This window comes from Eubalaena glacialis, chromosome 6 (genome assembly GCF_028564815.1).
Source record: "Eubalaena glacialis isolate mEubGla1 chromosome 6, mEubGla1.1.hap2.+ XY, whole genome shotgun sequence".
NCBI classification, from domain to species: domain Eukaryota; kingdom Metazoa; phylum Chordata; class Mammalia; order Artiodactyla; family Balaenidae; genus Eubalaena; species Eubalaena glacialis.
In genome coordinates, this window is record NC_083721.1 from 150,503,985 (window position 1) to 150,530,735 (window position 26,751).

Genomic DNA, 26,751 nt, shown 5'->3' on the forward strand with positions numbered 1-26,751 from the left:
AAAAGAGAGAGAAACACAGATATTAAAATTTTAGAAATTATGAGTGAATACTGTGCTCAACTCCATGCTTATTATTTTAAAAATACTAAGAAAAGATAATCTTTAGATATAATTTGAATCACTGAAATGCACAAGCATAAACAGACACATTGAATGGGCCAAGTGATTAGAGAAAACAAACAACTACAAATTTAAAAATAATCTAAAAAGTTGTAAAAGCATTATCTCGTTCAAAAAATAATCCAGGCATAGAAACTTCCACAGGGAACTTCTTTCACATTCTCAAGGAAAATATAATTCCCATAGGTCCCAATCACAGAAAAAGATAAAAAATTCCTAATCATTATACGAAGTTATTTTGATGTCAAAACTAGCAAGATAGCATAAAAATTCAACTAAAGACAAAATTATTATAAAAATTGATGCAATAATCTGAAACAAACATTGAATACAGCAGTGAGTTAAGAAAACATTTCATCATGGCCAAGTAGGTCCAAGAATAAAAAGATAAGTAAATACTAGGAAGTTGTATATTATAATACACTATTTTAATAGATCAAAGGCAAAAATTACACAATAATTTTCAAAAAACATGATACTCTGTATCAAGTCTGGTGAATTGCAAGCAATTCTCATTGGATACTCACAGTAACCTTATAAGATACTTATATTATTATCCTCATATAACAATGTAAGAAACTGAAATTGGAAGACAACAAATAACTCACTCAGTGACATACAATTTAAGAGGAAGAGGTGTAATTTGAGCCCGGGTCTGCCTGGCCATAAATCCTATGATCTGACTTCCACATTATGTTCTCCTTATAGAGGATAATTTACCAAAATAATCAAAAGGCATTTTATAACATTTCAAAACACCTTTTTGATTAAAAATACTCTCAGCATACTAGGAATGCAATGAAATTTCTTTAACATGGTTGGAAAAACCTACCCTAGCTGTTAAAATCAAAAACAAGATAAGAATATCATTAAACATATTTTAAATTACTGTGGAAATTTGGGCTAATGCTATAAGATGTAATTCCGGAATAAGAAGTATCCTCTTTAGGGACGGTGGGAGGGAGGCTCAAGAGGGAGGGGACATATAGCTGATTCACTTCGTTGTACAGCAGAAACTAACACAACATTGTAAAGCAATGATACTCCAATAAACATGTTAAAAAAAAAAGAAGTATCCTCTTTAGAAAGGTATTAGAATCATTATTTGGTGTAATATGACTGTACTAAGAAAACTCAGGAGAACTAGGTGAAAAAATGGTTATCATTAATAAACAGAATCAAAACCAATATAGAAAAACCAATAACTTTTACCAAACTCATGGATGAGCTCTAGCAGTTTTCTGGTTGTGTCTTTACAATTTTCTATGTATAATATCATGTCATCTGCAAATAGTGACAGTTTTACTTCTTCCTTTCCAACTTGGATTCCTTTTATTTCTTTTTCTTAGGCACAGCAAAGGAAACCATAAACAAAACAAAAAGACAACCTACAGAATGGGAAAAAATATTTGCAAATGATGCAACTGACAAGGGATTAATTTCCAAAATATACAAACAGCTTATACAGCTCACTATCAAAAAAACAAACAACTCAATTGAAAAATGGGCAGAAGACCTAAATAGACATTTCTCCAAAGAAGACATACAGATGGCCAAAAAGCACATGAAGAGACACTCAACATCACTAATTATTAGAGAGATGTAAATGAAAACTACAATGAGGTATCACCTCACACTGGTCAGAATGGCCATCATCAAAATATCTACAAACAATAAATGCTGGAGAGGGCGTGGAGAAAAGGGAACCCTCCTACACTGTTGGTGGGAATGTAAATTGGTGCAGCCACTATGGAGAACAGTTATGGAGGTTCCTTTAAAAACTAAAAATAGAGTTACCCAAAATAGTGCAATCCCACTCCTGGGCATATATCTGGAGAAAACTCTAATTTGAAAAGATACATGCACCCCAATGTTCACTGCAGCACTATTTACAATAGCCAAGACATGGAAGCAACACAAATGTTCATCAACAGATGAATGGATAAAGAAGATGCTATATATATATATATATACATATATACACACACATATATATATACACACAAACACACACACACACACACACACACTGGACTATTACTCAGCCATAAAAAAGAATGAAATAATGCCATTTGCAGCAACATGGATGGCCCTACAGATTATCATACTAAGTGAAGTAAGACAGAGAAAGACAAATATCATAGGATATCACTTATATGTGGAATCTAAAAAAATGATACAAAGGAATTTATTTATAAAACAGAAATAGACTCACAAACATAGAAAACAAACTTACAGTTACCAATGGGGAAAGGGCATGGAGGGATAAATTAGGAGTTTGGGATTAACACTACTGTATATAAAATAGGTAACCAACAAGGACCTACTGTATAGCACAGGGAACTATATTCAATATCTTGTAATAACTTATAATGGAAAAGAATCTGAAAAAGAATATATATTTATATCTGAATCACTTTGCTGTACACCTGAAACATTGTAAATAACTATACTTCAATAAAAAGAAATCAACAGCTTTTATATAACAGTAACCACCAATTAGAAATCAATAGAAAAAATCCCAAATATAATTAAATAAAAAGTATATAATACCTAGGAATAACCTTAAAAATATGCAGAACTTGTGTGAAGAAACAATTTTTCTGTCACATCAAATAAGACTTGAAAAAACAGGTGGATTATGAAATGATTAAAAATTGTAAAGATGCAAATTCTTCCAAAATAATTCATAGTTTGTACATAATTCCATGCAGATATATCAGAATTTTTTATTTGAAAATTAATTCCAACATTCACCTTGAAGAACACTCAGATGATAATTACTAAGGTACATTTAAAATATGGAATAGTGAAGGGATTATGGCTTACCATATCAAAAATAGAAATGTGCTATACAAAATATAATATGGTTCTGCTACAATAAGTAACAGATGGTTAAAGAAATAGAATAAAGAGCCCAGATATAAAAACATATATACTAATTTAATTAAAGATAGATTTAATCACAACTCAATAAAGAATAAAGGGATTATTCAATAAATGGTGTTGAAGTAACTATTTGAATAGTTAAAAAATTATATCTCTACCTCATACAATATGTCAAACTGAATTACAGGTGGATTACACACTAAATTAAAAAATAAAATTATAAAATATTATGAAAAATATAGGTGGCTATTTACTGGCTATTGGCCAAAGAATTTCCAAACATAGAAGTAGTGGAGTACATCAGAAAGTAATATTAGATTTGACTGTAGTAATAAACATGAAAAAATTCATATATCACACAGCACAATACTCAAAATTAAAGGGCAAACAGCAAAGTAGGAAAATAATTTTCAGAGATGTGACATACTAAGGATCTTTTTTCTTTGTATTTTTTTTAACATCTTTATTGGAATATAATTGCTTTACAATGGTGTGTTAGTTTCTGCTTTATAACAAAGTGAATCAGCTATACATATACATATATCCCCGTATCTCCTCCCTCTTACCCTCCCTATCCCACCCCCTAGGTGGTCACAAAGCACCAAGCTGATCTCCCTGTGCTATGTGGCTGCTTCCCACTAGCTATCTATTTGAAATTTGGTAGTGTATATATGTCCATGCCACTCTCTCACTTCGTCCCAGCTTACCCTTCCCCCTCCCTGTGTCTTCAAGTCCATTCTCTATGTCTGCGTCTTTATTCCTGTACGGCCCCTAGGTTCATCAGAACCATTTTTTTTTTTTGATTCCATATATATGTGTTAGCATACGGTATTTGTTTTTCTCTTTCTGACTTACTTCACTCTGTAGGACAGACTCTAGGTCCATCCACCTCACTACAAATGACTCAGTTTCATTCCTTTTTATGGCTGAGTAATATTCCATTGTATATATGTGCCACATCTTCTTTATCCATTCATCTGTCTATGGACACTTAGGTTGCTTCCATGTCCTGGCTATTGTAAATAGAGCTGCAATGAACATTGTGGTACATGACTCAAAGGATTTTTAATAGGAAGTTCTAAGGAAAATATTAACATCTCGATGGATAAATGGGCAAAGAACATGGATCAAAAGGTCACAAAAGAATTGCTATAAATGTCCAAGAAACATTCAAAAAATTCTTAAATGATTAATACTTATTGCTGCTGAATGTGAAGAGCTGAAAACACTCTCATACAGTGCCAGAGTGTAAATGAATACCTTTGACCATGTCTAAGAAGAAGTATAAAAATGTTCATGTCCTTTGACTTCATCTACTATCATGTAGAAGCAATTAAGAAGATGGCAAAAGATGAATGCAAAGCATGAATGTTCAACTACAGTTACACACCCCAAAGTGCAATATATACAGTCATTAATTAATCATGTTTTGAAGACGATTTAATGCCACGAGGAGATGCTCCCAGTCAAGTGAACATAAGTAAGACACAAAACTATATCTAGACCACGGTCCTGATTCTAAAATGTAACAATATATATGGAAAAAAAATTGAAAGAAAATATACCAAAATGTTACAGTGGCTATCTCTGAGCATTAGACTAGGCAATATTTATTTTCTACAATAAACATCAGAATAAAATTTATTTCTGAAAGAATAAAAATAAAAACAATGATTGACAAGAAAAACAAGAAGCCAGACACATTGGTCATAGCCTTCTACGGAAATGAAGAAGACTGCCTTTTCTGTCCCTCTAATGTTACTGTACTATCTTAGGGACATCGTGGAGTGTCTCATAAGACACCTCCTCTTCTCAAAGGCATCTCAGAAACCACCTCTCCATCAGACCTGGCTAATTCCTCCTCTGCTCCTTCCACTCTGGCCTTCTCCCACTCGACTCTGCCAACCTCCTTCTTCCTCCCACTCAAAGTCTGGCCACAGCAAAACAATCCCAACACAGGAAGCAGGTCTGGAGGGAGGTCAGCATGCTGAGTGATTATTGAGGGAATGACGTGTGTTTCTGCAGCAATGCATTCTACCTCTGTGAAATCATCATTTCATAACACTAACCACACTGGGAAGACTTTTCTCAAAAAAACCTACACTCTTAAAAATTCTTGCAAAACCCACTTGCCACGATGATGCCAGAAGTCCATGCCTCCTTTACCAGCATAATTCAGGGAGCTTTCCTAAAATCATTCAATTCAGTCTCTTAACGGTATTCACCAAATGTTTACTGGGTACCACCTAGGGTTCTGGGAAATAGAATGTGGGTATGGGAGGTTGAATAATGGTCCCCAGAGTTGTCCACATCCTAATCCTGGAACATGTGAAAATGTTACATTACATGGCAAAGGGATTTTACAGATATGATTAAGGTAAGGATCTTGAGATGGAGAGGTCCCATACAATCACCGGGGTCCTTATAAGGGAAAGAGGCAGGAGAATCAAGAGAAGGAGAAGTGATGAAAGATGCAGAGGTCGGGGTGATGCAGGGCCACGAGTCAAGGAATATGGACAGCCTCTAAAAGCTGGAAAAGGCAGGGGAAACAGATTCTTCCTTATATTCTCCAGAAGGAACAAAACCTGGCTAACCTATTTTGAACTTTTATTTCCAGAACTATAAGATAATAAATTTGTGTTGTTTTAAGCTACTGAATTGGTGGTAATTTGTTACAACAGAAACAGCAAATGAATACAGTGGGATTCAAAGAACTCTAGAGCCTTCCTTTATGCCTCCATACTGAACACTTACTGCCATTAAAGCAGTTCTCATTTTTGCCATAATTTCCCAAAGTGTGTTACAGTGAATGCAAGTCCTACAAGCTATTCCACAATTCTAAAGAGTTCTCTAGTTAGACAAATATCCTGTATCACCCTTTTGGAAATTCACAGTGTACTTTGGCATCTTAAAGACTGAGTAGTCTTTTTCACTTTGATTAATCCAGAATTTTCCAAACTTACTTGGCCATAGAAGCTTTTCAACATCTATTTACATCAACATCATTAACGGCAACAAATTGCTTTGCAACCCTGAGCCTTAGGCCATAGGGATGAATCCACTGTTTAACCTACTTCCTATAATTTAAACAAGTTTAACAAACTGGTAAACTCTATGAATCTCTACGACACTTGAAACATACTGTATTTTTAGCTATCCTCGTAGGTGGCATTTTTGTCTCACCGAACGGGAAGTTAAGTTCCCAGAGGGCAGGTGTACATCTTTACAAACCCATCTTCTGTAGCATCTTCCCTCAGGGAGCTAATATTCCAGTTGATGGGACAGGCACACATGCATATGAAAAAAGACATTTTGGGAAGGCAAATAGAGGGTTTTTGTTACCTAACTTGACGTAAGCCAGAGTATACAGCTACAGTCTCCGCCCTCACTGCCATGGCCTCTTTCTCCCCTCCATCGTTTCCCTCTCCTGCTCTTAATCAAAGTCTGAAGTCTTGATGGTGATATTTCTTTTTTTTTTTTTTTTTTTTTTTTTTTAAATTATTTATTTATTTATTTATTTTTGGCTGTGTTGTGTCCTCGCTTCTGCGCGAGGGCTTTCTCTAGTTGCGGCAAGTGGGGGCCACTCCTCATCGCGGTGCGCGGGCCTCTCACTATCGCGGCCTCTCGTTGCGGAGCACAGGCTCCAGACGCGCAGGCTCAGTAGTTGTGGCTCACGGGCCCAGTTGCTCCGCGGCATGTGGGATCTTCCCAGACCAGGGCTCGAACCCGTGTGCCCTGCATCGGCAGGCAGATTCTCAACCACTGCGCCACCAGGGAAGCCCCGGTGATATTTCTTTGATTTATAAATTATCGTAGTGGTACAGCTGGATCTTTGGGGTCATCACTCCACCATGTAATAATATTGTTAGAGTATTAGTTACTCCCCTATTTTCCAAAAGGGAATAAGTAATAGTTCAACATACACTACATTCTTTTCTAGTCCAGCTGCAAATGACTGATACTGTTGTTATCCTTGCAAAGTATTTTTTTGCAACTTTCCGGTCTCCTATCATTATAGGGAACACAGCTATGCAAACATTGCTTCAGTGTTTACAAGAAATCAAGTAATTTTAAAAGTATAGGAAAACACCAGCAACATGTATTTTAATGATAAAATTAGCCAGCATAGCACCCCCTTTCCAATTAATTTTCAACTCAAATCAATGGAATTTCAAAGAACTACATATTTATTTTTTAAATTCAAGTAGGAAAACAATCTGAGGCATTTAATAAATATTATAAATTATAATACATTACCATGAGAAAATCAATCAACTCTTTTTATGTATTACTGAATACTCTATACAATCCACCATCCTGTAACAATTAACTAGGTTTAGCCAGAAGAATAAAGCTAACTCCTGAACTTGAAACGATTTCAACAACACAGACAGGTCTAAGTACAGCTGCAGTAAACCTAGGGAGAGAGCTTTCTCATGCCATGCCCTTCTTTGCAGTAATGGGGAAGGTTTGATGCCAGAGGGAGTAAGTTTTGTTTTATCTTGTCCTGTGAATATATTAATTCCAAGTTCAATTATCAGCTGTTATGACACAGGGATATCTTTACTTCTTCTGATTTACTTCGTCTTATCCTGTGTATAATCAGTGATGCCAGGACCCTCCTCTTAGGGTGAACCATGGCCGTCACCCCTAATGTAAGTTTAAAGTCCTAGACACCACACATCTAAGGACCAAGCCCTGGAGGGGAAGGAATGGGTGGGGACTGGATAATGAATCACCAATGAAAGCCAAGAGTCTGATCACTTTTGTGCTTAGAATTTGTCAGTGGTCAGTGCTCTGCAAACAGGAGATGTGGAAAGAAGGATTCATATTCAGTGGTCACCTAATGGTGTCACAGGATTTTGAACTGTGAAGACACAAGTAGTTGCTTCTTGGTGCCCACAAAGATTGCTACAAGTTTCAAGGAAAGAGCGTATTTGTCATCAAAATTACTTCATTCAAAGACAAATACCATATGATATCACTTATATGTGGAACCTAAAAAAAAGGATACAAATAAACTTATTTACAAAACAGAAACAGACTCACAGACTTAGAAAACAAACTAATGTTACCAAAGGGGAAGGAGGGGTATAAATTAGGAGTTTGGGATTAGTAGATACACACTCCTATATATAAAATAGATAAACAAGGTCCTACTGTATAGCACAGGGAAGTATATTCAATATTCTGTAATAACCTATAATGAAAAAGAATCTGAAAAAGAATGGATATATATATACATATAGCTGAATCACGTTGCTGTACACCAGAAACTAACACAACACTGTAAATCAACTATACTTCAATTCAAAAATTTTTTTAATTAAAAAAAAAAAACACGACAATGCAGTTGATGACCCCGCAAATACCAGTTTATGATTTCCTGAGTCTTCTTCAACTGGAAGTAACTAGTATTCAGATTTTGGCATTTAAAAATTCCATATTCTAGTATTTAATTTTATATTTAAACTTTATAAAAACTGTATGTTTGCCATAACCTTCTGCAACTTACTTTCTCATTGAAATTAGTTTTTTAAAGATTCACTTATATTATATAATTCTCCATATCAACTGTACTTCAATTAAAAAAATAAATTAAAAAGAGACTACTTCATTCAGTAAGCAGTTCTTAAGTACCTCTTAGACCCCAGCCACAGAGCCACAGGGAAACTACACCTGCCTGCTGGTTGGGTGAGTTTCACTGAAGAATAGGAGTATCAGCTTGAAGCATAGAAAGCTAGTACATCATTCAGACAACCCAAACAGGACAGAGATAGGTCAGAGGCAAGATGGATTAGTCAAGTCTCTTTCAGTGAAAAGAAACAGAACCCCAATTTTCAAACACTAATCAGAAAAGGAACTTTAATGGAAGGGTACTGAGGCGTCCTCAGAGTCTGACGAAGGGCAGCACTGCCCAGACACCCACAGGGTCTCCATCGTTCATCTCTGCTTGTCCTTGTCTCCTTCTCTCTTTCCAGAGGCGGATATGTTTTCCATAAATATGGCCAATCACAGCATGGCACCTACCAGCTCTAGCAAAGTTCCACCCCGTCATCCCTCATCATGCAAACAGCAGAACCTTAGGGTCCAAACACGCACATTAACTGTGCTTCTGTCACGGTGCTTTTGAGTTCAATCAAATAAGTCTTCATACTCTTTGTAAAGGTGCCTTGATTTCTGTTGGACAGCTTTTCTTTCTTAGAGATATAAAGGCATTTATAACATACCATGATTAAAACCATGCAAATAAAAATACGTGCAAGCCAAAAAGACCGGAGGGAAAGACACTACAATTCTAAATTATATTTAAGAGATGGATTTTTCTAGTGTCTTTTCTCCAAGTGTTTTGTAATATGATTATTTTAATAACGAAAAATTTTTATTTGTATATTTAAAAATTATTTTATATTTTTGTAAATGCTTAAAATGTGTCTAATTCTAAGACATGACTAATGTAATCTATATTTTGGGGACTAAAAATAGCAATTTTTTAAACAAAATCTTTTCTTTCTAAAAAAATGGAAAAGATGTATCTTTTCCTATGTATAATAAAATAGAAAATCACTATTCATTGTGAATGTCTTAGGACCTTGAGAATTTAAGGAAAATCAAGTTAATACTTTCATAATCTAATTTCAGTGATCACCAACAAAGGAGTATAACCTAATAACTACAAAAAAAAAAAAACAGACTTGAATACGTGAAATAATCAGCATAACTGCATACGAACACAAGTCAGGGGTTAAAATGCTGTTGCAAAATTCTTTAAAAACTGTTCATTAGTCAAATATTATTCAGCCTTAAAAAGGAAGGCAATTCTGACATACCCTACAACGTGGAGGCACCTTGAGGACATGATGCTAAGTGCAATAAGTCAGTCACAGAAAGCAAATACCATATGAGTCCACTTATATGAGGTACTGGAGTAGTCAAATTCATAGAGACAGAAAGTAGAATGATGGTGGCCAGGGGCTGGCAGGAGGGGAAACGGGGAGCTACTGTTTAATGGGGACAGAGTTTCAGTTTTGCAAGATGGAGAATTCTGGAGATGGATGGTGGTGACTGTTGCACCATGTAAACGTATTTAATACCCCACTGAACTGTATACTTAAAAAAATGGTTAAGATAGGGGAAAAAAAGTTTCCCTTAGAAAAACTGTTATTGATTAACTCTGAGAAAGGCACTAAATACTCCCCAAAGAGATTAAAGAATGAAATTTACCATGTTAATAATATTAATGATCACCTTGGATAATCCATATAAACAATTTTCCAGAGACAACTGTTACCAATTAGGAAAGCTAAAATACACAGATAAGCAGGCCTTTCCCTGGCTTGTTCCATCAGATACAGAAGCAGCCTTAAGAGATGTATCTTTATGAAAATAGACTTGGTTACCTCCCATCTTGCAAGGGCCACCACCTGGAATTTCACTTCCTGAACTGAGACATACCCCATTAAGCGTCTGCCATGAGATTACAAAACATAGAAGAAACAAAAATCGTAGTCTTTGAACGTTTACGACAAATTCAGGTTGTTTGACTACATGTGTATTCAGATGGTCAAAAGTTAGCAAGTCCCATAGAGAACAGCCTGGTGGTTGCCAAGGGGGAGTGGGTGGGGGAAGGATGGATTGGGCGTTTGGGATTAGCAGGTGCAAACTATTATATACAGGATGGATAAACAACAAGGTCCTACTGTATAGCACAGGGAACTATATTCAATATCCTGTGATAAACCATAATGGAAAAGAATATGAAAAAGAATGTATATATGTATAGCTGAGTCACTCTGCTGTGCAGCAGAAATTAACACAACATTGTAAATCACAAAATTGTAAAATACTTTAATTTAAAAAAAAAAAAAAGAGTTAGCAAGTCCTGGGGACAAAATGTAGATTCAAATAGAGGAAGGTCCTTCCAGAGAAGACAAGACCTGGGCTGGCTCTGGAGGAGGGAGAATGCAGCCTGGCAGGTGACAAGGAAGGGCCACGTGCCACCAGTTAAAAATAAATGACAGAGGAGCCCACACAAAGGCTAGGGAGGGACGAATGTGGAGAATGGCAAGCCGACCAGCCAAATTAAGGTCAAGGACAAACATAAGGCAGGAGGGAGTGAGAGCAGGAATGGCCTGAGTGTGAAGGCACAGGCCCAACTCTGAATTCGATAGAAGCCAGTGGTGGCAATGCACCTGGCTAGTTAGAGGGGCACAAAGCAGTGGTTGCAAAGCTGGTCAATGAAAAGCAAAGGTGGGTCAAGGAGAAACCAAAAGGTCTTTAGAAATGAGGGTTTCCCATTCTTGAATGCAAGCTACTTACAGACATGTTTCAGTAGAAGCACGGTGAACACCATATATACCAGTTATAAGGAATTTTCCATTCTGAAACTGCTCCCAGCTATTTTCATGGGTTCACATATGCAGGACCCATTTCTGAAACCAGGGCAGGCCACTGTCACATTAAAATTCAGTATGCCGTACCACCGCCATTTACCATTCCCTGGAACAGGCGATGGCTGATGGACAGAAATGGGCTTTTCCACAGGAAATTCCCAGGACCAAGTAAACCCACACTGGAGAACACCACAGGAGAAAACATGGCAGCACTATATTTTGGCTCAGCAGGGAAAGTAGCTAAATTATTCTGCCTGCTTATTAATAGATCAATGTTAGTCCAACAGCTCCAATTTGCAGTGGAATTTTTGACATTCCCTCCCGAAAACTGAATGTCAGGTTCATGGTTTCCTGCACAATACCTGTCCACAAATTCTGTGACTATTCACATTTGGTTTAGAGACGTAAGTGAAGATTTTTCAAAATAGGGTAGGCAGTTTAAAGAATATTAGCCTTACCTTTTAGCTAAATGCTATACATATGAGAATGCCTAAACTCAATGGAGGCAATATACATATTGGTGAGACTTTCCTCCTAAATGCTAGTTTTAGTAACCACTGTAATTATGGGGCAAAAGAGAAGATGAAGTTAAATGAAAAGTAGGAGGTTAAAAAAAGATACTAACTTGGCTTTCAGGTTCTTAGTGGGACTCATTGCTTTGACTTAAAACTAATAATTATAGAGATAGAAATAAGACAATCTAAGCACTTAAGTGGACATGAGAAGAATAAATGAGCAAAGAAAAGAAGGGAGGAGGAGGGAGGGAGACAGGCAGGGAGAGAAGGGGGGGAGGGAGGGAGGGAAGGATGAAATTAGAACCCCTTGAACAAAGTATCACAACTTAATTATTTAATATTCTTACTTAGACAATTGAAAATCTAGTTTAACTCTTTAAGAAATAAAACTTCCATGGGTATACTGTGCAACCGTAGCTCAGGGACCATGCAATATTTACTCCTAGTCTGAAAAGTCTTTGTATTAACTCTTGATTAATAAAGACATAATACTCAAAAAACAGAGGGGCAGGTAACTGGATAGTGAGAGAGCTACACAGGTGCCTCATTGACAAATTGGCAACCCTCACAAAAGTTTAACAGTCCCAACATTTATTCTGCTTTTGAACTTTTAGTTATAAGTTTCAAAGTCTGAAAGGTACTTTATTACCAAAAAGGGGCATTTTCTTCCCCCTTGTGCATCTGTGTACCTATTCTACAACTGTTCTGAAGCATTCTTGTACTCTTAAAAGTGGACCCCGTGATTTATCTATGAAGTTTTTCAGTCTCAATCCATGGCAACCCTTGCACTTATTTTTCCTAAAGACTCAAAGATGCGTTTCTGAGTTATGTAATAATGAACTTCATCCTTTTGTACAAATTAAACCAGGAGTCATAAAGCAGTAGGTAAATGAAAAACTGAGTTAAAAAAAAGACACACACACACACACACAAAAACAACTGACCAAATCTATAGCAGGCTCAGCTTTTTTTGAGAGAGAGATTAAGGTGCGTGCAGTCGACTGGTATGAAGGTCACCCAACAAAATGTTGCAATCTTAAAGTGCCATTGACATGCAGACCATGTCCAGCAGCAGCCTGGAGAAATCCATGTGACTCTTTTCCTTTGCTCATTACTATCTCACCCCCAAATCATTCATACATGTACATGACGAGGGTATGTTACAGTTGCAGTAAAATATTTTAAAAACTAGGAGAATTCTTCTCTTTAAATTGAAATAAAAATCCTTAATATAACTTTTTAAAAAGTTGCCCTCCCCATCTCCAGCTTTTGTTAGAGGAAAAGTGACCTGAAAGCTCAAAATCCCACCATTGGTTTCTGCACGATAGATATGGGCTTTGACAAATCCGCCTTTCCATGACTCATTATCTGCCTGCTGACAGTACTGAAATCACCAAATTGTTTCAGTTGGAAGTTTTCTGATTTTCACAGGAAAGAGCTGAAAGCCACAAGCCACCAATGCCCGTGTACCTTGAGCTTTCTAAGTCAATGTCGGAAGGAAGTGTTCGTCGCAGGGCACCTCCATTCATCTCCCACCTGCTGCTGACCTGCAGTTTCCCTGTTGGCGGAGACAGCTCCTTGCAAAGCAAATAGCTCCCCTCTCTGCATGGAAAGGCTCATCTGCTCAGTCCATATTGCAAGCACGAAACTCCCTGAGAGCCATTTAGGGAGTGAATCAGACTCAGCCGATAAGCACAGAGCTGACCTTTAAACCCCAGGCTCTAATAGAGCATGAGGATATTTCACTCCGTGTTTGCTCAACAGTTCCAGGGTCACGAGGGTCTGCGTTGACCGAGGTGGGGCGAACCCAGGAGCCTGGGCCCGGCTCCCACATTGCACCTGATAGAACCCGACAGAACGGGGTAGGGGGCTGGGCTAGTGGAAGGCCCACACCCCAGTATCACGGCTTGAACACTCTCTAGCATCTAGGGATATCATGGGAGTACACAAGTCTGCTGACTGGCTCTTAGCTACCAACGTTGGAAGAAACGAGAAACAGCTTTTTCTTCTTTGCTTTCACCTTGTCATAGTGCCATACTGAGTGCTGGAGCTTGACGCAAAAGGAGAAATTGGGAATACTTCCCTTGGCTTTATTAAAAATAGATTTTATTCATCATGGACTTTTGGCATGTGTTTTGATTTTACAAAATATTGCATTCAAATAATATTTATCTTACTTACTTCGTTTTTTGGTGCCCAAAGCAAATGCCTCACTTATCTCACCCTATTCCTGGCGCTGCTCTGTCACCTCACTGCTCCCACCTTCCATCTTAACCTGAAAATGGAAGCAGATCCAGGCAGGGTGGTTGCGATGCTCGCAGTTGAGATAAGAAAGAAAGAAGAGCCCAAAGCATCTCCCATGTGCCAGGTACTATGCTAGGTACCTTAGGTCCATTCTTTCGGTCCTTACCTACGAGGAAGGTGTACTAATCTCCAGCTGAGGAAGCCGAGGCTTCGAGAAACATTCTTCCCACTTTCCTCCATCTCAGGAACTGGCCTTGCAAGCTAGCTGGCACTCAAGACAGAAACCTGGGAGTTGTCCATAATCCCCCCTCTCCATCCCATTGAATCCATCACCAATACTTGTAACTGTTCATCTACATAGTAAGTGGGGGATCAAAAGATGGTCTGTTTGATGACAATTTCCACACTCTTTTTGCTGTATCTGCCCCCTCTCCAAGGAAAGTCAGGATCACTGCGTTGTTTTAATAGCCAAGTCCTGCACTGGCCAGTCGAGGAAGAGGTTAAATTGTTTCCAAGTGCTGACTGTTTTACAAATTTACTCAGTACAAGTGAGTGTGATCTTGAATGTAAGCTCTATCTCTGGCCCAGGACATTGCTCTGAGCACCAGATTCCAGCTACCTGGTGTCCCCACTTGTATATCTCATGCACATCTCAAACCAACACATCCAAAACAAGATTCTTGATCTTCCTTCTCCTCAAACCCTACTTCTCTCCGGTTTCCTCCACCTCAGGACCTGGCACCATCCACCACTGGGTACTCAGGCCAGAAACCTGGCAGTTGTCTTTGACACGGCTCCCCACTTCCCCATCTAAACCATGGCCAACACCTGTCCATTTAAATAGGAAAACAATACCAACAACAACACTGACTAAAGCATTCACTACCTGCCAGGTACTCTTATGATGCATAGAGAACATTATTAACTCACTCAATTTTCATAACAACTCTATGAAATGATTCTGTTACAGAGAAGCTCATTTGCCAACGGTCATACAGCTACTTAGAGGGGGAATCAGTATTCTAACCTAGTTCGTCTGGCTTTAGAACACACACTCTTAACCATGATGCCCTGTCTACAAAACAATCCCAAATCCATTCACCTTCTTGGTTTTCCATTGCCCCATCTTAGTCCAAGCCACCATCACTACTCATTCAGGCAACTGCAAAAGCCTCCTAAACGGTCACCTTGATTCTACTTCTACTTCATTTCTACACATCAAATCTTCATGAAGCAGCCAATATGGTCTTTTTAAAGTTTATGTCAGATCATGTCATTTCCTCTGCCAAAGTCCTTAGAACCTTTCCACTACTTTCTGAATGAAATTCAAACTCCTCAATGTGGGCTACAACCCCCTATGTGGACAGGCTCTTCCTAGATTTTGTCACTTCCTATCTTTCTATCCCACTAGCCTTCTTGCGCTCCCTTGGACCTAGCACATTCCTTCCTGCAACGCTTTCTTCCTCCCCTGGCTGGTCTATCTGATCCTCTGTATGTCCCAGGCTACTTTCCTGACCACAACAAGAGATCACTTCATATCCATTAAAATAGTAATAATCCAGAAAAAAAGAGGAAAATATTCATCGTCGGAGAGGATGTAGAGAAACTGGAATACTTATACACTGCTGAGGGGAATGTAAAATAGTGTAGTATGTTAAAAAACAGTCTGGCAGTTCCTCAAAATGTTAAATATGAAGTTACCATATGACAAAGCAATTTTACTCCTAGGTATATACCTAAGAGAAATGAAAGCATATGTCCACACAAAAACTTGCACACAAATATTCACAGCAGCACTATGAATCATAGCCAAAGCTCGAGCGACCCAAACATTCATCAACTGACGAATGGAAAATAAAGTGTGGTATACCCATGTAATGGACTATTATTCAGCAGTAAAAAGAAATGAAGTACTGATACATGCTACAACACGAATAAACCTTGAAAATGTTAAGTGACAAAAAGCCAGCCACAAAAGACCACACGTTGTATGATTCCATAGATATGAAACGTCCACAACAGGCAAATTCATAGAGACTGAAAGAAGATCCGTGGTTGCCTAAGGCTGCGCAGAGAATGAGGCACCAGTGGTAATCAGTACCAGGTTTCTTTTGGAGGTGATACGAATGATCTAAAATTAGATGGTGATGGTTACATAACTCTATGAAGAATTTCAGTTCACTTGAAATGAGTGAATTGCATTGGTATGTGAATTATATCTCAATATAGCTGATATAAAACGGATGGAATACAGTTTTTACAACACTTTAAAACTGGACCTATGCTTGGCATTTACAAGGGTAGGTGTGGCTTAACTAAAGAGTATCTATAAATTACTTTCAAGCACGGTAATGAATTTTAGATGAAACTTCCCCACAAAGAATTCATGGTCTCCCTCGCTTCTCATAATTCCTAGTCTCGTATCTTTGTCCTTGTTGAGAGACAGACTTGAAATCACAGGGCCAGGTTTCTAGAATGCTAAAGTGGGACAAGATGAAGAGATGATGACTTTAGAGGAAGGAAGCTAAGATCCAGAGAGAGTAAATACCTTTTCCAAGATCATAAAGATAAGGAGAAGGAGAATCAGAGCTTTCCAGACCAAAGCTGTATTTTTATTTTTCAGCGGCACCATACAGAATGGAGAGTCGTGAGCGGCATTTTCCAAAGTGGCCCCAGCCCAAAGGTTTACACAACCGAGTCTCCTGCATGGAAAGGAAATTCCATTCAAAGTATGAGAAGGGCAAGGATGAGGCTTACACAGTGCTCTTGGCCTCTTGAGTTCATTCCCTCAATACGCATTGACTGAGTGCTTGACCATGCACCATGGCACTAAAGACGTACATTTGTTTTGAAGACAGCAGAAACTAAGAAGCTTAGATTTGGGTCTCTAACATCAAGAGTTAGGCCTTGGGCTTCCCTGGCGGCGCAGTGGTTGAGAATCTGCCTGCTAATGCAGGGGACACGGGTTCGAGCCCTGGTCTGGGAGGATCCCACATGCCACGGAGCAACTAGGTCCGTGCGCCACAACTACTGAGCCTGCGCTCTAGAGCCCGCAAGCCCCAAGTACTGAACCCGCATGCCACAACTACTGAGCCTGCGCGTCTGGAGCCTGGGCTCCGCAACAAGAGAGGCCGCGACAGTGAGAGGCCCGCGCACCGCGATGAAGAGTGGCCCCCGCTCGCCGCAACTAGAGAAAGCCCGCGCACAGAAACGAAGACCCAACACAGCCAAAAATAAATAAATAAATAAATAGATAAATAAATAATTTTAAAAAAAGGTTCCCCGACACCAACTCCAATTAACCGAAATGTCACAGACATTTACTCATCATTCCTGGGGTTTTTAAAAAAAAAAATTAAAAAAAAAAGAGTTAGGCCTTCATCGACATTGGGTTCCCGGGCTGGTCACCTCCATTACTCAGGTCCCAAGTAGAGATGGAGGCAAATGGGGTGTTCAACCTGACTTTGAACCCTCTCTTCAACCTACTCAGCAAAACCCTTCTGTTCCCTTGTTCTCTTCTTCGTCACACCCTTGCTTTTGAGACCCCGAGAGATCTCACCCAGCTGGGGGCTTCCGTGTCACCACATGCTCTTCTGCATGTGAGGAACGTGAACTCAAAAATGATTTGGTTTCTCAGTGTTGTTGAGAGTTGATGACGCAGCGTAACTTCAGTTAAATCATTACTCGTGATTCAATTTAAACACTGGTATGAACGCAATACTTCAAAAAAATAATCAGACCAGTCAGTCCGTTTAGATAAGAATTTTGACCCCAAAAGTTAATTTTTTACTTCTATATTCCTCTGCTACCTACCCCTTGCAATTTTCCTCTATTTCAGAGAGTCTGAACTGCCCAAGAGAAGTCTGGCTCCCTTCCAAGGGTATATTTTATTAACAGGCCATGAAGAGAACTGTATTCTGAGAGTCAATGAAATACAGGATTGATTTTTACTCTTCCATTTTGTCTGGCTGATGGGGAGAAATGGCCGTGCTGGGCCTGGGCTGGTTTAAGTGGGCTGGAGAACTCGGGGATACTGTTTTCACATCACTATTACTGCTCCACTCTCTGAAATATATTTTTAAAGCATTTTATCAGCAGCTTCACTGAATTTCTCTGCAAACTATTATCTTCGCACATAAGCCAGTAAGAAAGAAAGCACACGGTCCTTTTAGACTCTCAGAGCAAGTCATTTAAAAATAAGTTGAAAGAATTTTTGAAGCTTATAGGAATATGTTCATTCCATCTGTTTTGATTGTCACTGGATAGAAACCGTCTTCAAAGCAAACCAGGTTCCTCTCCACTTTGCGGGACTATGAAACAGAGTTCTGTACACGATAGTGATACGTGTGTTCAACTGTGTTCCTCTCATTCGGTAACCAGTTTGTATACTATCCAGGTTTATTTCATAAGTCTCTTTCAGAGTTTTTATCCATTTGGCCACTAGGCAGAGAGTAAAGGGGCAAAGGTGGTGAATTGTGAATCCATCTAACTTCTGATTTGTTTGTCATTCTAGAAGTAGTTTTGGGGAAAAGAGGATGAAATTAACACAAATTGTGGAGTTTGGTGTTTTGGTGATACAAATTGGTAAATCGCTCCTAATTGTGGGATTAGTTAGGCTTTATTGGACTACACACTGTTTGGATGAAAGTGAGGGAGGGAGAGAAGGAAGTCTTGGGGGAAAGGAGCTTTCTGGTCTCACACTCCTCTAAGCCAGTGGGTTGGGTTTCCTGGTGAGGACACTGCCTTTAGAGAAAAGTTGGGTCCATTTGGGAGCTACACGAACTCTTCAGAGTCATAATGGTGGCAACCCTTCAGTCATTGCTTCACTGTTTTACAGCAGAGCTTGGCAGATGTTAATGAATCCCTGGGGCATCTCGTCGAATGCAGATTCTGGTCCAGCAGGTCTAGGTTGGGGGCCTCAGATGCTGCATTTCTAACAAGCTCCCAGGGCTGACTGCAGGGCTGGACCAGGGCCCACATCTGAAGAGTGAGGTGCTAAAGAAATGGAGTAAGATATAAGAAAAGAAAACACTTTGAGGCTAAATGACAGTAGTCATTCTGGGCTGATGATACCTGCTAGACAATTTATTTCGGGGTCAATTTTTTGTTCCTAAAAGAGGAAGCAGCTGTGTCTGGCTGACTGCTTTGGAACTCTGGTCAGCTGGCTTCGCAGGCTCCAGACCCCGCAAGTTTGACAGAAGACTGAAGTTATGGTCTGTAGTGTATATTTAATTGTCTTTGGGCATTAAAAAAAGGAACTTCCTTCTCCCCAACTGCAATCTCATTGTCTCTTGGCGAGTTAAACATTTTCAACCCTTTCAGGCCCCTCAGTAGGGTACGAGTTCATGCATCGGCAGCTAATAACGTAGCTCTTACTTTAAATTTCCTCCGTCAAACCTATTATAAATGGTAAAATCGACTGAGTCAAGAGTCCCCTCCTTCCCTCACGGTGCAGTAAATCTCGTTATCGGCAGCCTGAAAGAATGAATGAACACCCAACTGATGACTGAGGAGTGATTTAAGCCCTGGGAGAATCAGACTCACATTGTTCAAAAACAAAGACCCAACTCCAAACCCACAGTAACGTCACAAGAAAGATGTTGTTTAGGTAGAGCCTCAGATGCCCATGCAGCATGGCCTTTAATCCTCAAATACGTTACGTATTATACATATGCTAAGGAGAAAAGAATTCCTGTACCTAGTTTTTATATAAGTACTTATCATGTAAATATTAATTGAGAATGCATTTATTTGTATTCTTGGAGGCTCAATACCACATTTTACTTTCCAAATACACTTCGGTCAATAGAGCAGAAGAATTAAATTTCAGCCATTCAATTCTAAGAGATCATTTCAAACCACATACATCAGAGTGCCTGCCTAACACCTTACCCTCTGTCCCCACGACTTTGCTCCCACTTCCCCTAATTTAAAGAGATTTCATTTAGCACGTCTTCTTAGTGACATTTTAGAATGTATTACACGGTGCATTCTGTCACTTGCACAGCAAAACAAAAAAGTCAAAACGACAGGCTTATCCACCTGTGATTTACCTACCTAAAATTAAGCTGAAGTTACTATTTCTTTTCTTGTTTTCTATCACACTAAGAAAATGAATCCACTGGTTTAAATTCTAAAGCTAACATCGTTAGGAGCATCAGAGAGTTCACAGATGATCAGAAAAATTGCACCGAAAAACAATCTACTCTCAATTATATGCATTAATGATGGCAGTAGTGACACAAAAAATGTTTAAACCACTGTGTTGGTTTTATAACATTCAGGATTTTTTTGGGGGGGGGCACTAGATTCCTTTTTATCTTCCTAACATGTTGTACAGACTAATATTTGAATAATTTGCCTTTGTTCCTTTAACCTACGCTAATTGAATAAGCAGGGCAAACATGAAGGTTTTACTTCATATTTCACTAAATAATTGTTGGGTATCTTGAGAGTTAATTATCTGGCTGTGAAATAATATCTCAGGAACTATGCTGTAGTAATGATTCAGTGTCATTACTAAAATGTTTAGGGGTCCCATCTTGAACTGGCTGGTTCCAGAAAAAATAAGGAGCAGGTACAGCATGTAACAAGTGCTTCCTGCCATCTTTGTTTCCATTTACATAGTCAGTCTCAGCAAAAATGCCATGATTTTAGTTGATAAGCACTCCAGGTATTCCTCTTACAGGGTTATTTATATTTTAGCAAAAGATTCCAGAAGATTGAAAAATTGTAATGACTCAAAGGATACCACTCAAATGTGGGAGTCTTCAAGCTAGAAACTATATCTCTTGAAATCTGACTTTTAATTTTGCATACTTTTTCAAATAGACCATTTTCCAGGCAACGGTACAGATTCTCAAATGGTTCTACAGTTCCCCAAAGGTTAAGAACCACTGCTAACAAAGGCATTTAAATCATCAAGAAAAAACAATAATTCCTCCGAATTGCCTTGGAGAGAGGTTGACCCCAATCTTGGATTTTGGAGTGAGGCAGGCCTGGGTTCAAGTCTGCTTTCCACCATTCATTCACTGTGCCACCTCAGGCAAGTTACTTAACCTCTCTGAGCTACAGCTCCTTTCTCTATAAAGTGGGGATAAAACAAGTGCCTACTTCATTGGGCCTTGTGAAGACTGAGTGTAATGTTTGTAAAGAGCTCGGCACATAGCTACCACACTGTGTACCCTCAAGAAGTAGGAGCTGTTCCTATGATTACTATTACTATTGTTTGTTTTATTAGCTTTATAAAATACACTGTGAAGACAGAGGCTTTATCTACCAAGTAATAAGGCATATTATCCTAATCCTTCTTGCAGTTGGCTAATAAAACAGACATGTGGCTAATTAACAACGATGAAGTCATCTTAGACCAAGTCAGAGCTAAATACATTTGTTCTCTAAAGTGATCTGATTTTATTTACTTTAACTAAAGGATATCTGATGTAGTGACATGAAATAACTTTGGGTTTTAATGATTCACCAGCCTTCCAGGAATTTCCTAAATTATAGAATGACTATGATTTCTATGCTCATGGGTTTCCAGACAGCATGCGAAATAAGCAAGGATTTTTATTCAGCTGTGTTCAAGACAAACTCTTCATGTTGAAGAACTGGTACCTTCTCAAATGGCCACGAATGGGACTTAGATGTTATGGTACATCTATAGCACAGATTGCCATGCAACTATTAAAAATAATTTTAAGGAATAATGTTCAATGACATGGAATAAATTCATCATATATTAAGCCAAAAAAAAAAAAAAGTGCACAAAATCATGGGAAGCCTGATCCCATTTTTGTACAAAGATGGCACAGAAAAATGCCTGGAAGAAAATACACCAGCATTTCAATGGTGTGTGGCGAGAGGACAGGTGAGCTTCTACAAAGAGCATTTATTACTTTTGTGATCAGAATAATAATAAAAGATATTAAAAATGAAAGGTTACACATTAAAAACTTGTCAGCAGTGTGATATCCCAGAAAGGGTCCTAGATGCCAAGTACTTGGGTTCAAAGGCCAAGATACAGGCATATTAAAATGATAACCGGGGCTCCTCTGGTGGTGCAGTGGTTAAGAATCCGCCTGCCAATGCAGGGGACACTGGTTCGAGCCCTGGTCCGGGAAGATCCCACATGCCGCGGAGCAACTAAGCCCGGGCGCCACAACTACTGAGCCTGCGCTCTAGAGCCCATGAGCCACAACTACTGAGCCTACCCGCCTAGAGCCTGTGCTCCACAACAAGAGAAGCCACCGCAGTGAGAAGCCTGCGCACCGCAACGAAGAGTAGCCCCCTCTCGCCGCAACTAGAGAAAGCCCGCGCACAGCAATGAAGACCCAACGCAGCCAAAAATAAAAATAAATAAATTTATAAATAAATAAAAATAAAATGATAACCTCAGACAAATTACCTCCCCATTTGGGGGCCAAATATTGCTCCTTGAAATTGAGAAGGTTTGAATAAATAATCTCTCTGTCTCTTTCCAGTCTGACATTCTAGCATTCTGGATACACGGCCACGTGTTGCAGAAAAACTTTTTTTGTTTCTCAGGCTAGCCCACAAATGCTAAGTGGTGTCACACAGTGACACTGGGATGGAGTCCTCTTATTTTTAACATTTCCTGTATTGTGGATTTTTTAAATAAAAAGCATGTTATTCCTTTGATAATTAAAAAAGATGAAAGGAAAAATATTATTTGAAATGGGTCAGGGGCTCAGCATAAATATAGACTCACAAACCAGCTGAACAATTTGGTACATATTGTACCTTTAAAATGGGTTAACATTTTATTTGACCTAAACAAATCAATCCAAAAAAAAAAAAAAAAAAAATCACACAATTGAGAGCCATAGTCCCGGAATAAATGACTCAAGTCAAATAGAATAGACTCTTGTTATGAGAAGTAGATGGTTTTCTTGAGAAAAGTCTCAGATGTGAAGTCCTTTGAAATAAATAGAACTATCCCCTGCAGCATTTTGAGAGCAAGGTATCGGTAAGATCACACCCTGATCCAAACTATTAAATATCAGGAAAATACCTATGTGATTAAAATTGTTTTACAGTAATAAGTAGCAAGGAAATCAGATTACTTGAAGCCTCAAAACCCAAACAGAACAAAGCACGTTTTAAACTGCTACTTCTGGCCCCGTGTCTAAAACAAATGCACTAAAGCCCACTTTCCAGGAGCCCTGCAAAATAGAGAGGGGAGAACATTCTTCTTTCCTCCTGCTCAGATTCTTCCCCTGGAGCTAGTGGGCTCCTCGGCTGCCAGTGAGAAGTTTCCTCGAGGTGCTTTTTAAAGGGCATTGAAAGGCAGCGGCGGTGACCCAGAAGCCTGGGAAAAACACCCAGTTTCTCAGGCTACCAGCCCCACCCCCTTCTGGGCAAGGCACCCAGCTGAGTGGAGCTTGTCCCCAAAGCTGATCTGCTTCTGTGCATGAGCAAGAACCATTTTCCACCCACGCCATGTAACCCCGCTCCTGTCCCGGCGGTAGGGTTACACAACCTGCCTTCTCTCCTGGACAGAGGGGGAGACTCATCCACAGGATCCACCGGGGCTCAGCTCTGGACAAAGAGATTGCTTTGGCCTGATTTGTAAGAACGTGGGCTGTTTTCTGTAGCAAGGGCTGGTGAGAGGGGAGGAAGAAGTATCTGAAACCTTAACAGAATGTTAAACGGATTAAGATTTCTGCATAACTTTGTTAGTAGAAAAAGTGTTTGAAGGAGGTGGGAAAGGGCTTCCTTCACACCATCTCATTTTAAAATTTGATAATAATCTTTACAGACCTGCTGATACTCTCTTTTAAAAGACACAGGTAACTATGTTACTGCTACATGAAGTGAGTTTAAAAATAAAATATGCTACACACTACTATATATAAAATAGGTAACCAACAGGGACCTACTGTATAGCACAGGGAACTCTGCTGAATGCCCTGTAATGGCCTACATGGGAAAAGAATCTCAAAGAGTGGACAGATGTATATGTATAAATGAGTCACTTTGCTGTACACCTGAAACTCACACAACATCGTAAATCAACTATACTCCAATAAAAGTTATTTTAAAAAATAAAAATAAAATATGCTGCTTGGATAATTTTCAGTGTGATTAGAAGTAGCTTCAAAAATATACTTGATTTGGGCCTAGAGTCTCATTGTAGACAAACTACTTCCCAAGAATTAGACAGACTCAGAAGCTGGCACTCAGCAAGCATTGCCAACAATTTGCCAAGTACTGATGAACACCCATGGATGCAGAACTACTCAGGTAGGTTACATTCGTAGGTCACGTTGCCACCACATAGGACACTGATAAAGTAATCTGTGAAATAGTATCTTTTATGGAAGAGTTGTTGACACTTTAAAAAGGTCTAAGAACACCCTTAAGATATGGTTGCATAAACTTGGTAAACATGGTGCCTTTGACACAAATGCACACACAAAGATAAATCCAGGTCATTAAATTTTGGCCAAATATATCCAGAGAAAAACATAGTTCAAAAGGAAACATGCACCCCTATGTTCACAGCAGCACTATTCACAATAGCCAGGACATGGAAACCCCTAAATGTCTATCCACAGAGGAATGGATAAAGAAGATGTGGTACATATATACAGTGGAATATTACACAGCCATAAAAAAGAATGAAATAATGCCATTTGCAGCAACATGAATGGACCTGGAGATTATCATACTAAGTGAAGTAAGTCAGATGGAGAAAGACAAATATCATATAATATCACTTATATGCGGAATCTAAAAAAAATGATACAAATGCAGCAAAGGAAAACATAAACAAGACGAAAAGACAACCCTCAGAATGGGAGAAAATATTTGCAAATGAAGCAACTGACAAAGGATTAATCTCCAAAATTTACAAGCAGCTCAGGCAGCTCAATATCAAAAAAACAAACAACCCAATCCAAAAATGGGCAGAAGACCTAAATAGACATTTCTCCAAAGAAGACATACAGATTGCCAACAAACACATGAAAGGATGCTCATCACCACTAATCATTAGAGAAATGCAAATCAAAACTACAATGAGGTATCACCTCACACCAGTCAGAATGGCCATCATCAAAAAATCTACAAACAATAAATGCTGGAGAGGGTGTGGAGAAAAGGGAACCCTCTTGCACTATTGGTGGGAATGTAAACTGATACGGCCACTATGGAGAACAGCAAGGAGGTTCCTTAAAAAACTAAAAATAGAACTACCATATGACCCAGCAATCCCACTACTGGGCATATACCCTGAGAAAACCATAATTCAAAAAGAGTCATGAAAAAAAAAAAAAAAAAAGAGTCATGTACCACAATGTTCATTGCAGCTCTATTTACAATAGCCAGGACATGGAAGCAACCTAAGTGTCCATCAACACTTATGAATGGATAAAGAAGATGTGGCACATATATACAATGGAATATTACTCAGCCATAAAAAGAAACGAAACTGAGTTATTTGTAGTGAGGTGGGTGGACCCAGAGTCTGTCATACAGAGTGAAGTAAGAAAGAGAAAAACAAATACCGTATGCTAACACATATATATGGAATCTTAAAAAAAAAAAAAAAAAAGGTTCTGAGGAACCTAGGGGCAGAACAGGAATAAAGATGAAGACATAGAGAATGGACTTGAGGACACAGGGAGGGGGAAGGGTAAGCTGGGACAAAGTGAGAGAGTGGCATGGACATATATGCACTACCAAATGTCAAATAGGTAGCTAGTGGGAAGCAGCCGCATAGCACAGGGAGATCAGATCGGTGCTTTGTGACCACCTAGAGGGGTGGGATAGGGAGGGAGGGAGGGAGACGCAAGAGGGAGGGGATATGGGGATATATGTATACGTATAGCTGATTAACTTTGTTATACAGCAGCAACTAACACACCACTGTAAAGCAATTATACTCCAATAAAGATGTTAAAAAAAATGATACAAACAAACTTATTTACAAAACAGAAACAGACTCACAGACTTAGAGAATGAATTTATGGTTACCAGTGGGGAGGGTAGGGGGAAGAGGTAGATTAGGAGTTTGGGATTCACATGTACACACTCTTATATTTAAAATAAAATGACTTTCCATGAAAAAAAAAAATAGAACAATTGGCAGAGATGGAAAAAATAAAAAAATAACAAATAAAACTAAATAAATTTTGGCAGAAATGATCAATGGTGATGACATACTCTTTTATTAAGTCTCACCTTAATGTTTTAATTTACTTACTATAATATTGTTACTTTAACTTTAATTCATATGTACCTGATATATCTATTTCCATCTCATTACACTCAAATTTTTTGAGCCACTGTGCTTCAGGTAGTATGTCTGTAAACAGTGTATAGTTGGAGCTCATATTTTTATGCACTCTTTCAATCTTTGTCTTCAAACTGGAGAGTTTAGTTCATTTACCTTTATTGTGGTTAAATATATATTTGGACCTATTTCAATTGTTTTATTTTTTGTTGTTTTCTGTTGGCCATACTTCTTCCTTGGTACTTTTTTCCTTCTCTCCTGCTATCTACTGAATTGATTGAATTTTCTTTATTCCCCTCCACTGGTTTGGATGTTATTCTGTTTCTACAGA

At 38.7% G+C, this 26,751-nt stretch overlaps 1 protein-coding gene across 11 annotated transcripts in view; it reads right to left on the minus strand.

The window, feature by feature from the left end:
- Positions 1 to 26,751, minus strand: part of THRB (thyroid hormone receptor beta) — a 395,093-nt gene that overhangs the window by 340,995 nt on the left and 27,347 nt on the right. Inside the window, exon 1 of one of the 11 annotated variants that reach the window (XM_061194739.1) lies at positions 13,465 to 13,551. The exons of the other annotated variants lie outside the window; for them this stretch is intronic. The gene's annotated coding sequence lies outside the window, so the exon portion shown is untranslated. Of the gene's footprint in view, positions 1 to 13,464; positions 13,552 to 26,751 lie in introns of those variants that run through there. 11 annotated transcript variants of the gene reach the window in all.